We start from the raw sequence: 15,545 nt of genomic DNA on the forward strand, positions 1-15,545 counted from the left end.
GCCAACCCAACATGTACCTTTGGAGACACCTGTAGAGCTCCTTTATAATCACCCAGTTACGTTGTGACGTTTGGTAGCACACAAAGTGTTCCTCCGGCAAACGGGAGTTGCATAATCTCATAGTCATAGGAACATGTATAAGTCATGAAGAAAGCAATAGCAACATACTAAACGATCGGGTGCTAAGCTAATGGAATGGGTCATGTCAATCAGATCATTCAACTAATGATGTGATCCCGTTAATCAAATGACAACTCTTTGTCCATGGTTAGGAAACATAACCATCTTTGATTAACGAGCTAGTCAAGTAGAGGCATACTAGTGACACTCTGTTTGTCTATGTATTCACACATGTATTATGTTTCCGGTTAATACAATTCTAGCATGAATAATAAACTTTTATCATGATATAAGGAAATAAATAATAACTTTATTATTGCCTCTAGGGCATATTTCCTTCAGTCTCCCACTTGCACTAGAGTCAATAATCTAGATTATACTGTAATGATTCTAACACCCATGGAGCCTTGGTGCTGATCATGTTTTGCTCGTGGAAGAGGCTTAGTCAACGGGTCTGCTACATTCAGATCCGTATGTATCTTGCAAATCTCTATGTCTCCCACCTGGACTAGATCCCGGATGGAATTGAAGCGTCTTTTGATGTGCTTGGTTCTTTTGTGAAATCTGGATTCCTTCGCCAAGGCAATTGCACCAGTATTGTCACAAAAGATTTTCATTGGACCCGATGCACTAGGTATGACACCTAGATCGGATATGAATTCCTTCATCCAGACTCCTTCGTTTGCTGCTTCCGAAGCAGCTATGTACTCCGCTTCACATGTAGATCCCGCCACGACGCTTTGTTTAGAACTGCACCAACTGACAGCTCCACCGTTTAATGTAAACACGTATCCGGTTTGCGATTTAGAATCGTCCGGATCAGTGTCAAAGCTTGCATCCACGTAACCGTTTACGATGAGCTCTTTGTCACCTCCATATACGAGAAACATATCCTTAGTCCTTTTAAGGTACTTCAGGATGTTCTTGACCGCTGTCCAGTGATCCACTCCTGGATTACTTTGGTACCTCCCTGCTAGACTTATAGCAAGGCACACATCAGGTCTGGTACACAGCATTGCATACATGATAGAGCCTATGGCTGAAGCATAGGGAACATCTTTCATTTTCTCTCTATCTTCTGCAGTGGTCGGGCATTGAGTCTGACTCAACTTCACACCTTGTAACACAGGCAAGAACCCTTTCTTTGCTTGATCCATTTTGAACTTCTTCAAAACTTTGTCAAGGTATGTGCTTTGTGAAAGTCCAATTAAGCGTCTTGATCTATCTCTATAGATCTTAATGCCTAATATGTAAGCAGCTTCACCGAGGTCTTTCATTGAAAAACTCTTATTCAAGTATCCCTTTATGCTATCCAGAAATTCTATATCATTTCCAATCAGTAATATGTCATCCACATATAATATCAGAAATGCTACAGAGCTCCCACTCACTTTCTTGTAAATACAGGCTTCTCCGAAAGTCTGTATAAAACCAAATGCTTTGATCACACTATCAAAGCGTTTATTCCAACTCCGAGAGGCTTGCACCAGTCCATAAATGGATCGCTGGAGCTTGCACACTTTGTTAGCTCCCTTTGGATCGACAAAACCCTCTGGTTGCATCATATACAACTCTTCTTCCAGAAATCCATTCAGGAATGCAGTTTTGACATCCATCTGCCAAATTTCATAATCATAAAATGCGGCAATTGCTAACATGATTCGGACAGACTTAAGCATCGCTACGGGTGAGAAGGTCTCATCGTAGTCAATCCCTTGAACTTGCCGAAACCCTTTTGCGACAAGTCGAGCTTTGTAGACAGTAATATTACCGTCGGCGTCAGTCTTCTTCTTGAAGATCCATTTATTCTCAATTGCTTGCCGATCATTGGGCAAGTCAACCAAAGTCCACACTTTGTTCTCATACATGGATCCCATCTCAGATTTCATGGCTTCAAGCCATTTTGCGGAATCTGGGCTCACCATCGCTTCTTCATAGTTCGTAGGTTCATCATGATCTAGTAGCATGACTTCCAGAACAGGATTACCGTACCACTCTGGCGCGGATCTCACTCTGGTTGATCTACGAGGTTCAGTAGTATCTTGTTCTGAAGTTTCATGATCATTATCATTAGCTTCCTCACTAATTGGTGTAGGTGTCACAGAAACAGTTTTCTGTGATGCACTACTTTCCAATAAGGGAGCAGGTACAGTTACCTCGTCAAGTTCTACTTTCCTCCCACTCACTTCTTTCGAGAGAAACTCCTTCTCCAGAAAGTTTCCGAACTTAGCAACAAAAGTCTTGCCTTCGGATCTGTGATAGAAGGTGTATCCAATAGTCTCCTTTGGATATCCTATGAAGACACATTTCTCCGATTTGGGTTCGAGCTTATCAGGTTGAAGCTTTTTCACATAAGCATCGCAGCCCCAAACTTTCAGAAACGACAACTTTGGTTTCTTGCCAAACCATAGTTCATAAGGCGTCGTCTCAACGGATTTTGATGGTGCCCTATTTAACGTGAATGCGGCCGTCTCCAAAGCATAACCCCAAAACGATAGCGGTAAATCAGTAAGAGACATCATAGATCGCACCATATCTAGTAAAGTACGATTACGACGTTCGGACACACCATTACGCTGTGGTGTTCCGGGTGGCGTGAGTTGCGAAACTATTCCGCATTGTTTCAAATGTACACCAAACTCGTAACTCAAATATTCTCCTCCACGATCAGATCGTAGAAACTTTATTTTCTTGTTACGATGATTTTCAACTTCACTCTGAAATTCTTTGAACTTTTCAAACGTTTCAGACTTATGTTTCATTAAGTAGATATACCCATATCTGCTTAAGTCATCTGTGAAGGTGAGAAAATAACGATATCCGCCACGAGCCTCAATATTCATCGGACCACATACATCTGTATGTATGATTTCCAACAAATCTGTTGCTCTCTCCATAGTACCGGAGAACGGCGTTTTAGTCATCTTGCCCATGAGGCACGGTTCGCAAGTACCAAGTGATTCATAATCAAGTGGTTCCAAAAGTCCATCAGTATGGAGTTTCTTCATGCGCTTTACACCGATATGACCTAAACGCCAGTGCCACAAATAAGTTGCACTATCATTATCAACTCCGCATCTTTTGGCTTCAACATTATGAATATGTGTGTCACTACTATCGAGATTCAATAAGAATAGACCATTCTTCAAGGGTGCATGACCATAAAAGATATTACTCATATAAATAGAACAACCATTATTCTCTGATTTAAATGAATAACCGTCTCGCATCAAACAAGATCCAGATATAATGTCCATGCTTAACGCTGGCACCAAATAACAATTATTTAGGTCTAATATTAATCCCGAAGGTAGATGTAGAGGTAGCGTGCCGACCGCGATCACATCGACTTTGGAGCCGTTTCCCACGCGCATCGTCACCTCGTCCTCAGCCAATCTTCGCTTAACCCGTAGTCCCTGTTTCGAGTTGCAAATATTAGCAACAGAACCAGTATCAAATACCCAGGTGCTACTGCGAGCATTAGTAAGGTACACATCAATAACATGTATATCACATATACCTTTGTTCACCTTGCCATCCTTCTTATCCGCCAAATACTTGGGGCAGTTTCGCTTCCAGTGACCAGTCTGCTTGCAGTAGAAGCACTCAGTTTCAGGCTTAGGTCTAGACTTGGGTTTCTTCTCTTGAGCAGCAACTTGCTTGCTGTTCTTCTTGAAGTTCCCCTTCTTCTTCCCTTTGCCCTTTTTCTTGAAACTAGTGGTCTTGTTGACCATCAACACTTGATGCTCCTTCTTGATTTCTACCTCCGCAGCTTTCAGCATTGCGAAGAGCTCGGGAATAGTCTTATTCATCCCTTGCATATTATAGTTCATCACGAAGCTCTTGTAGCTTGGTGGAAGTGATTGGAGAATTCTGTCAATGACGCTATCATCCGGAAGATTAACTCCCAGTTGAATCAAGTGATTACAATACCCAGACATCTTGAGTATATGCTCACTGACAGAACTGTTCTCCTCCATCTTGCAGCTATAGAACTTATTGGAGACTTCATATCTCTCAATCCGGGCATTTGCTTGAAATATTAACTTCAACTCCTGGAACATCTCATATGCCCCATGACGTTCAAAACGTCGTTGAAGTCCCGGTTCTAAGCCGTAAAGCATGGCACATTGAACTATCGAGTAGTCATCAGCTTTGCTCTGCCAGACGTTCATAACATCTGGTGTTGCTCCAGCAGCAGGCCTGGCACCCAGCGGTGCTTCCAGGACGTAATTCTTCTGTGCAGCAATGAGGATAATCCTCAAGTTACGGACCCAGTCCGTGTAATTGCTACCATCATCTTTCAACTTTGCTTTCTCAAGGAACGCATTAAAATTCAACGGAACAACAGCACGGGCCATCTATCTACAATCAAACATACATAAGCAAGATACTATCAGGTACTAAGTTCATGATAAATTTAGGTTCAATTAATCATATTACTTAAAGAACTCCCACTTAGATAGACATCCCTCTAATCCTCTAAGTGATTACGTGATCCAAGTCAACTAAACCATGTCCGATCATCACGTGAGATGGAGTAGTTTCATTGGTGAACATCACTATGTTGATCATATCTACTATATGATTCACGCTCGACCTTTCGGTCTCCGTGTTCCGAGGCCATATCTGTATATGCTTGGCTCGTCAAGTATAACCTGAGTATTCCGCGTGTGCAACTGTTTTGCACCCGTTGTATTTGAACGTAGAGCCTATCACACCCGATCATCACGTGGTGTCTCAGCACGAAGAACTTTCGCAACGGTGCATACTCAGGGAGAACACTTCTTGATAATTAGTGAGAGATCATCTTATAATGCTACCGTCAATCAAAGCAAGATAAGATGCATAAAAGATAAACATCACATGCAATCAATATAAGTGATATGATATGGCCATCATCATCTTGTGCTTGTGATCTCCATCTCGAAGCACCGTCGTGATCACCATCGTCACCGGCGCGACACCTTGATCTCCATCGTAGCATCGTTGTCGTCTCGCCAATCTCATGCTTCCACGACTATCGCTACCGCTTAGTGATAAAGTAAAGCATTACAGCGCGAGCATTGCATACAATAAAGCGACAACCGTATGGCTCCTGCCAGTTGCCGATAACTCGGTTACAAAACATGATCATCTCATACAATAAAATTTAGCATCATGTCTTGACCATATCACATCACAACATGCCCTGCAAAAACAAGTTAGACGTCCTCTACTTTGTTGTTGCAAGTTTTACGTGGCTGCTACGGGCTTAAGCAAGAACCGATCTTACCTACGCATCAAAACCACAACGATAGTTTGTCAAGCTGGTGCTGTTTTAACCTTCGCAAGGACCGGGCATAGCCACACTCGGTTCAACTAAAGTTGGAGAAACTGTCACCTGCTAGCCACCTTTGTGCAAAGCACGTCGGGAGAACCGGTCTCGCGTAAGCGTACACGTAATGTCGGTCCGGGCCGCTTCGTCCAACAATACCGCCGAACCAAAGTATGACATGCTGGTAAGCAGTATGACTTATATCGTCCACAACTCACTTGTGTTCTACTCGTGCATATAACATCAACACATAAAACCTAGGCTCTGATACCACTGTTGGGTTTCGTAGTAATTTCAAAATTTTCCTACGCACACGCAAGATCATGGTGATGCATAGCAATGAGAGGGGGAGAGTGTGATCTACGTACCCTTGTAGATCGATAATGGAAGCGTTAACTTGGTTGATGTAGTCGTACGTCTTCACGGCCCGACCGATCAAGCACCGAAACTACGACACCTTCGAGTTCTAGCACACGTTCAGCTCGATGACGATCCCCGGACTTCGATCCAGCAAAGTGTCGGGGAAGCTTTCCGTCAGCACGACGGCATGGTGACGATCTTGATGTTCTACTGTCGCAGGGCTTCGCCTAAGCACCGCTACAATATTATCGAGGACTACGGTGGAAGGGGGCACCGCACATGGCTAAGAATATGATCACGTGGATCAACTTGTGTCTCTAGGGGTGCCCCTTGCCTCCGTATATAAAGGCTCAAAGGGGGGGCCGGCCGGCCAAGAGGAGGTGCGCCAGGAGGAGTCCTACTCCCTCCGGGAGTAGGACTCCCTCCCCTTTCCTAGTTGGAATAGGATTCGCGGAGGGGGGAAAAGAGGAGAGAGAGAGGAGGAAGGGGGGGCCGGCCCCCTCTCCTTGTCCTATTCGGACCAAGGGGGGGGGAGGGGCGCGCGGCCCATCTCTGGCCACCTCTCCTCTTTTCCACTAAGGCCCACTAAGCCCATATACCTCCCGGGGGTTTCCGGTAACCTCCCGGTACTCCCGTAAAATCCCGATTTCACCCGGAACACTTCCGATATCCAAACATAGGCTTCCAATATATCAATCTTTATGTCTCGACCATTTCGAGACTCCTCGTCATGTCCGTGATCACATCCGGGACTCCGAACAAACTTCGGTACATCAAAATGCATAAACTCATAATATAACTGTCATCGTAACCTTAAGCGTGCGGACCCTACGGGTTCGAGAACAATGTAGACATGACCGAGACACGTCTCCGGTCAATAACCAATAGCGGAACCTGGATGCTCATATTGGCTCCTACATATTCTACGAAGATCTTTTATCGGTCTGACCGCATAACAACATACGTTGTTCCCTTTGTCATCGGTATGTTACTTGCCCGAGATTCGATCGTCGGTATCCAATACCTAGTTCAATCTCGTTACCGGCAAGTCTCTTTACTCGTTCCGTAATACATCATCCCGCAACTAACTCATTAGTTGCAATGCTTGCAAGGCTTCAGTGATGTGCATTACCGAGAGGGCCCAGAGATACCTCTCCGACAATCGGAGTGACAAATCCTAATCTCGAAATACGCCAACCCAACATGTACCTTTGGAGACACCTGTAGAGCTCCTTTATAATCACCCAGTTACGTTGTGACGTTTGGTAGCACACAAAGTGTTCCTCCGGCAAACGGGAGTTGCATAATCTCATAGTCATAGGAACATGTATAAGTCATGAAGAAAGCAATAGCAACATACTAAACGATCGGGTGCTAAGCTAATGGAATGGGTCATGTCAATCAGATCATTCAACTAATGATGTGATCCCGTTAATCAAATGACAACTCTTTGTCCATGGTTAGGAAACATAACCATCTTTGATTAACGAGCTAGTCAAGTAGAGGCATACTAGTGACACTCTGTTTGTCTATGTATTCACACATGTATTATGTTTCCGGTTAATACAATTCTAGCATGAATAATAAACTTTTATCATGATATAAGGAAATAAATAATAACTTTATTATTGCCTCTAGGGCATATTTCCTTCAGTTCATTCTATGATTTGATTTTGTTCAGAGGTCAAATTTGTCAAATTTGCCGCACGAGGATGGCAAGGGGCTGGTCTTCTGAGTCAGCCTCAAAGGGTGCTTGAATTCAAGGGACTTATTTTAGTCTGACTAAACTTAGTCTCTTTAAGAGGCTAAAGTTCCAAGCACCCCTGACTAAAGAGAGGGTAAAACTAGTCTTGAGACTAAATTTTTTTTAGTCAAGGGTACCCCTACTAAAATGTGGATTAGTCCTCTCTCTTCTCATTTAACTCCTCTCCTTTAACACATGCGAGTTTTGGATTGGATGGTTTGAAGGATAATAAATGCTCATTAACTTGATTTTAGTCTCTTTAGTATTTGGATCCAAGCATGGAAGAGGCTAGCAAGTTTTAGTCCCACTACTTTTAGTCATGGGACTAGAACGTATCCAAGCATCCTCTCACTCTTTTTCTTTCTTTCTTAGAGCATCTCCAACAGCCGCGCAACGCGCCGCGCGCTAAAAGTCATGATACAATGCCGGGTTAGCCTTTTTTTGCGCGCGGCGGTGCGCTGGCTCCAGCTGCCGCCGCAAATTAAAGCGCGCCCACGCCGCTCCAGCAGGCGCGCTATATTTCAATTTTTTCTACTATGATTCGATACATATTTGGTTTCGTAGATAATACTCCTACTACTACTCGTCCGACTCGGACTCTGTCTCAGTGATGTCCTCCTCTGACGTCAGAGCGTAGGCGTCAAGGAACCGCTCGCCGCCGGAGTTCTAGGAGGACGCATCTCCTAGTGCTTGGTTGTATTTAGCGGCCACCTTCCGTGTTCGCTTGTCCTCGCGATAGTCGGCTCGCTCTTCCTCCTCTTCGCCCTCTTCGCCCTCCTCTGGGCGAAGAACTATTCCTCGTTGGTGTCTTTCGGGAAGCGATGACTCCACATCGCCATGGCTTGCTCGTCCATCTCGGCCCGCCTGAGACGATGCTCCCGCCTTCGGTGCTTGCGACGATCCTCGTCGGTGAGAAGCCGCGGGAAAGGGGCCAACTCCTGTGCGTGCTCCCGCGTTGCCACGTCGGTGAAGTTCATGTCCTGACGGGACCACAGGAGGTGCCATGCCACAGCGTCGTACGCGCGGGCGCCCTCCTGGGAGGTGTCGAAGGTTCCGAGACGGAGCCGCATGCCGCCGCCCGATCGAATCTCGGCGGAGTAGGTGCCGGACGGACGCACGCGGACGCCGCAGTAGTCCGTACCTCCCCGACGGCGAGGCGGCATGGTGGCGTGGTGGTGGCGTGTCGGCGACAGAGCGCGGCAGTGGGTGATGGAGAGATGGAGAGAGTGGCAGAGGGCGATGGAGAGATGGAGAAAGCGGCAGAGGGCGCTGCAATTTATAGGCACCCCGGACGCAGCGCGCCAAACGTAGCGCACTAGCGGCCGCCTCCCCCCGCTCGCAATCGTTTCCCACGCGCCCTAGTTTCCCGCCACCGCTGGAGCGCGCGAAAACGTCTGCGCACGCTAAAAAGACAATTTACTGCGTGCGCGTGTCTTTTGGCGCGACCGTTGGAGATGCTCTTATAAAGACATCGAAAGGCAGAGTGCTAAGAGCATCTTTAGCAGACCCCTTAAAATCGCAAACTACAAAACTGGGATATGGGCAAGCTTTTAAATCAAGGCCGATATGATCGATATAAAGACCGATATATCACTTTTGGGGCTCTACCGATATAGACATAACATATCATTTTGTAAATATCATTTATAAACATATCACCCGATATGGACCAAAATATCAACCGATATGGCCGATATCTAGCCCGATATGTCCACCGATATAGCACGCTACGTAGATAACAATAGTTATTTATTAAATAACAGTGAAACAAGATTATGCACTTACAACTCCAATATATATTATCAAAGTCATGCACAATGTTTCGTAGAAATGCATACATATCATATTGTTTTTAATCATAGACTAAGAATTTTGTGAATCTTTCCTTAATAGTTTCTTAATCAACAAGTTAATATACTAGGAATCTGAAAGTGTTATGTTGAAGCATTGACATCATACATTTTGTTCTACTAAAAAATACATGTTTTGAACAAGAATAATGAAAAAAAATAGACATGTTTTCTCCATTATATCTATATATCGTCTGATATATCACCCGATATCTGACATCCGATATGTCGAAGACAAACCGATACGAACCCGATATCTGATATTTTGAAGCTTGGATACGGGTTGGAGAAAATGCATTTTAAGGGTTCATTTTAGCTACGGCCGAACAGATATTGTAAGAAAAACTGTAAAACTGGAATAAAGAGCTCCTTCCTCTAGTCCAGCCGCCGCCGCCCCTTCCCCTAGCCGGCCACGCCTGTCGCATCCAACCCCGTCGGCCACGCCCCATCGCCCGCACGCCATGCCGCGTCGCCCGTCGGTCGCGCCTCGTCGCCCATCGGCCGCACCCCGCTGCTACCTCTTGAACACTGCATTGGTTTTCCCTTGAAGAGGAAAGGGTGGTCCAGTAAAGCAGCGTAAGTATTTCCCTCAGTTTTTTAGAACCAAGGTATCAATCCAGTAGGAGACCACGCGTGAGTAACCTCGTACCTACACACACAAATAAGAACCTCGCAACCAACGCGATAAAGGGGTTGTCAATCCCTTCACGACCACTTGCAAAAGTGAGATCTGATAAAGATGATAATAATAAGATAAATATTTTTGATATTTTATGATATAGATTGAAAGTAAAGATTGCAAAATAAAATATATTGGAAACTTGTATGATGGAAAATAGACCCGGGGGCCATAGGTTTCACTAGTGGCTTCTCTCAAGATAGCATAAGTATTACGGTGGGTGAACAAATTATTGTTGAGAAATTGATAGAAAAGCGAATAACTATGAGAATATCTAGGTATGATCATGTATATAGGCATCACGTCCGTGACAAGTAGACCGAAACGATTCTGCATCTACTACTATTACTGAAGGAAATATGCCCTAGAGGCAATAATAAAGTTATTATTTATTTCCTTATATCATGATAAATGTTTATTATTCATGCTAGAATTGTATTAACCGAAAACATAATAAATGTGTGAATACATAGACAAACAGTATGTCACTAGTATGCCTCTACTTGACTAGCTCATTGATTAGAGATGGTTAAGTTTTCTAACCATAGACAAAGAGTTGTCATTTTATTAATGAGATCACATCATTAGGAGAATGATGTGATTGACTTGACCCATTCCGTTAGCTTAGCACACGATAATTTAGTATTCTGCTATTGCTTTCTTCATGACTTATACATGTTCCTATGACTATGAGATTATGCAACTCCCGTTTACCGGAGGAACACTTTGTGTGCTACCAAACGTCACAACGTAACTAGGTGATTATAAAGGTGCTCTATAGGTGTCTCCGAAGGTACTTGTTGGGTTGGCGTATTTCGAGATTAGGAGTTGTCACTCCAATTGTGGGAGAGGTATCTCTGGGCCCTCTCGGTAATGCACATCACTTAAGCCTTGCAAGCATTGCAACTAAAGAGTTGGTTGTGGGATGATGTATTATAGAACGAGTAAAGAGACTTGCCGGTAACGAGATTTAACTAGGTATTGAGATACCGACGATCGAATCTCGGGCAAGTAACATACCAATGACAAAGGGAACAACGTATGTTGTTATGCGGTTTGACCGATAAAGATCTTCGTAGAATATGTGGGAGCCAATATGAACATCCAGGTTCCGCTATTGGTTATTGACCGGAGACGTGTCTCGGCCATGTCTACATAGTTCTCGAACCCGTAGGGTCCGCACGCTTAACGTTTCGATGACAGTTATATTATGAGTTTATATGTTTTGATGGACCGAAGGTTGTTCAGAGTCCCAGATGTGATCACGGACATGACGAGGAGTCTCTAAATGGTCGAGACATGAAGATTGATATATTGGAAGCCTATGTTTGGATATCGGAAGTGTTCTGGGTGAAATCGAGATTTTACCGGAGTACCGGGAGGTTACCGGACCCCCCTGGGAGGTAAATGGGCCTTAGTGGGCCTTTACGGAGAAGAGGAGAGGCGGCGAGGGCCGGGCCACGTGCCCCTCCCCCTAGTCTGAATAGGACAAGGAGAGGGGGCGGCGCATGTCGTGGTTCTAGGTCTGACAGTAGAATGGGGGTAGGAATGTAGAGGCAAGATCCTAGCTGTGGAGGAGTTGTACGCGCGAGTTTTACGAGTTCAGGCCCTTCTCGGAGGAAGTAACAGCCCTACGTCTCGGAGCCCGGAGGCGGTCGACTGGATTATATGTGTGTGAGTTACAGGGGGTGCGAACCCTTGTCCCTGAGGAGGGGGTGGCTTATATAGAGTTCGCCAGACCCCTCCCGCCCTCAGTTACAAAGGGTTTAAGGTACATAAAGGTAGAGACGTTACTGGTAACGCCTGTAATAAAAGTACATAAATGACCATTAAAGCTATGACTTAAATCCCGATCGTTGCAGGGTGAGTGGCTCTTAGTCTTCTGGTAGTCGAGTGGTTGTTCGTATGGTCGAGTGTCTTCAAGACTGTCGAGTGAAACATGGCTTTATGGTCGAGTGGACGATGATTTTTCTTCGACTGCTTCTGGTTCTTTAAGAGATGTCCTTGGGGAGGGTATCTTGATCAGATCCATGACCCTACCCTAGGTACATAGCTTCATCATTAGCCCCCGAATGGATCAGGGTTTGAGTGAGGAAGGAGTTGAGAACACTTCCGACTCATTCTTCGCGTTACGAGTATATCTCGCTCTGGATCAATGAACTAAGGGGATAACATCAACTTCTTTTTCAGTCGCCTTGGTCTATTCTTAGTTTTTATCGATTGAACTTTCATGGTAGAGCTCCGAATGACGACGTGGAGGATGTTTTCGTCTGACAAGTTGCTCTGCTCCCCGCGGATTTCGCGAGATTCGAATTTTGGGAAGCGCGCCGGACGGGCGAGGCCGTGGTAATCGGGATGGATTAGGCAGGTCGCCTCAATCCCCGTGCCACCTTTTTCGCCACATATCGCGCGCACGACTATTGCAGGATTTGTTTAGATCGCCTGGGCCTACAAGTCAGTCACTCGGGAATGACCTTATAAAGACACCGGACCAGGCCTTTGAAAAGTGCGCCCTCATTCTCTTTCTTCTTCCTCAGACTTCTCCGTCGCGCCCGCTTCCGCTCTCGGCGTCGCAACCTTGCTTGGACTCGATCCGCCGTCATGGGAAAAGAGAAGACGGTGGCGCTGGAGCGCGTGAAGAAGGCGACCGTGAAGGCGAAGGGTAAGAGGACCAGCCGGGGCGGATCCTGGTCAAGATCCGGCCTGCCGCCGGGCTGGATCTAGGGCAACTAGATCCGCTCGATGATCAGCCAGGACAACCTCGACGACCTGGTGGAGGGGGGACTGATCCCCCGCAAATCGGCGCGGCTCCCAGGGAATGAGACCGAGCCGCAGCCGCGGGAGGGTGAGTGCGTTCTCCTCGCTACTCACGTCGACCGCGGGTTTTCTTTGCCTCCTCATCCTTTCTTCCATGGCTTTTTGAAATTCTTCAGGGCTCAACTCCACCACTTCACTCCAAACACCATAGTTTATCTGGCTGCCTTTGTGTCAATGTGCGAAAATTTCTTGGGTTGTCGACCGCACTGGGGTCTCTTCAAACACATATTCACCTGCCGCTCCCAGTCGGTCAAGAAGGCCAACCCGAGTGATGAGAGGACGCATGTGATCCAGATGTGCGGGGGCCTTGGGATCCATATGAGGAACAAGAGTACCTTCCCAGTGATGATCCTTCCCGACTCGGTCCAGGGCTGGCAGTCGACTTGGTTTTACTGTAAGGACCAGCCGACCCCGGGTCAGTCGACTAGACTTCCCCCCTTTTCCATGGCTCGAGTGGAGAAGCCCTCCTTCTTGAGGGTGATCCCAGAAGAGAAGGCGCAGGTCAAGGCATTGGTCGAGTGGGTCGTCCAACTTGTCCGTGACGGGGTGACTAGGATGGACCTGCTGGAGGTCTTTCTCAGTCGACGCATCCAACCGCTTCAGGCCCGTGACCATCCGATGTGGATGTACTTGGGACTCGAGGACTCCACTCGGATCCACCCGGAGGACGTCAACGAAGACACGGTGGAGAAGTGGCTGAGGGGAATCACCGGCAACAAAGACAATCCCCGGGGGTCTAGGAGGGTGATTCCATTCGACCACTCAAGCCAGCCAGAACAGGTATGATTCTGCTTTGCCAAGTATCTTCTCGATTCACTGTGTGACACCTTGTTGATGTCCGACCGTATTTCTTTTGCTCATTGTCCTTTCAGGCTCTCATTTATATGTACTCGATGCCCAATGGAGTACAGGAGCAAGACGTCGAGGAAGGAGCGAGTGGGGGCGAGAGTGGTGAGTGGCACTTGGATGCAGAGGAGGACGAGCAGAGCGACGACTCGAGTGATGACGAAGAGGTCGACTCGCCTCCTTGCAGAGAGAGGAGATCCAAGCACGCTCATGACCCGGCGAGCACCCCGGTCCTGGCGACCGCGCTGACTGGGCAATCTTCGAAGTGCCCCCGGACGTATTCCCCAGCGCTGATTGAGAAGGCTCCAAAGCAGCTCAAGGTTGTGCCGCCTCCTGCGCCAAAAGCATCGAAGGCCACCTCCTCCAAACCACCGAAGGCTTTGCCCAGAATCAAAGTGACCATCCCCACCATCTCCAGGTAATCTATGACTTGTTCTTTTCATCGACTCGAGCAATAGAACGTAACCGACTGAGTGCGGACATTTGCAGTGCTACTACATCAGGAACCTCTTCCTACCAGTACCGAGACGAGGAGATGGAAGACGCGGTTACCTCCAACCCAGGTAAAAACTCTTATGATCTTGTTCTTGATTACTCGGTCGATTGAATTCTAGCGGTTCACTTGGGGTTGACTGAACTTCTCTGCAGCTCCACCCAACGTCATCGATCTCCCAGACGACGATGTAGATGTGGCTCCTAGGCCCAGAAAGAACAAAAAGGTAGCGGCTGGTAAGGCGTCTCAGTGGGGACCAATGACAACACCAACCGTCCGTCAATCTGAAGATGCGGGCGGGGCCTCTATAACCTTCGTTGTACCCTTGTCGAGTGAGCGCCCTGCACTGTCGACTGTACCGGTGTCTCCTTCAGTCGTCCAATCCCACGCCCCGGAGCTCCAAGCTGCTGTACCTGGGTCGTCTTCCCTCTTCTTCGCCAGCTACCCTGTTCCAGAAAACCAGTTGGATGCGACTGCGGAAGCCATCTGTTAGGCTAACGTGATGATGGAGCGGATGAAGACGGTGCGCGAGAATAGCTAGGCTGCTTACGACGCCAGCGCTGCTCTCCGGGCCAATGTCCAGGTAAGTAAACTTTCGACTAACCTTGTTCTATCAGGATATGCTACCCGAAATATTTTCTTCCATACAATCTCCTGTTGTTTGCTTCGAATCTGTACACCCACTGGGTGTTTTGTTGTCTTTGGTATTTTTGCTCTTCCACTCGGTCTGGGCGAGTAGGATCTGAACCGGTGGGGGCACGCTAAGTGCACCCACTGGGTGTAGTCCCCAAGACCGCAGTCGACTGCTGGCAGTCGACTGGGGTCTGAGTTATTTTTCCTTTCTTTTCTTCCACTCGACCCAGGCGGACCGGTCGAATGAGATCCGAACCAGTGGGGGCACGTCAAGTGCACCCACTGGGTGTAGTCCCCGAGACCACGGTCGACTGCTGGCAGTCGACTAGGTCTGATTAGTTTTTTACTTGACCCGGGCGGACCGGTCGAGTTGGGTCTGACTCAGCGGGAGCACGCCAAGTGCACCCGCTGGGTGTAGTCCCTGAGACCGCAGTCAACTGCGTGCAGTTGGCTGGGGTCTAAGTGAACTCTTTAAGTTTTATTCACTCTAAAGTCAATAACCTTTGATCTTGTCGATTGACATGTCTTTTGCCTCCTGTAGAAATCTTGTACTCTCATTTCCAAGTTTGCTGAACTTGAGGAGAAGCAGTGGCAACTCAACCTCGACTTGGAGCTATCCCAACAGAATCTGAAGAAAGCTCCCCTTCGACCGAGAAGTGAGTCGTCTGAAGAAGGATAAAATTGTC

This window comes from Triticum aestivum, chromosome 5A (assembly GCF_018294505.1).
Source record: "Triticum aestivum cultivar Chinese Spring chromosome 5A, IWGSC CS RefSeq v2.1, whole genome shotgun sequence".
NCBI lineage: Eukaryota > Viridiplantae > Streptophyta > Magnoliopsida > Poales > Poaceae > Triticum > Triticum aestivum.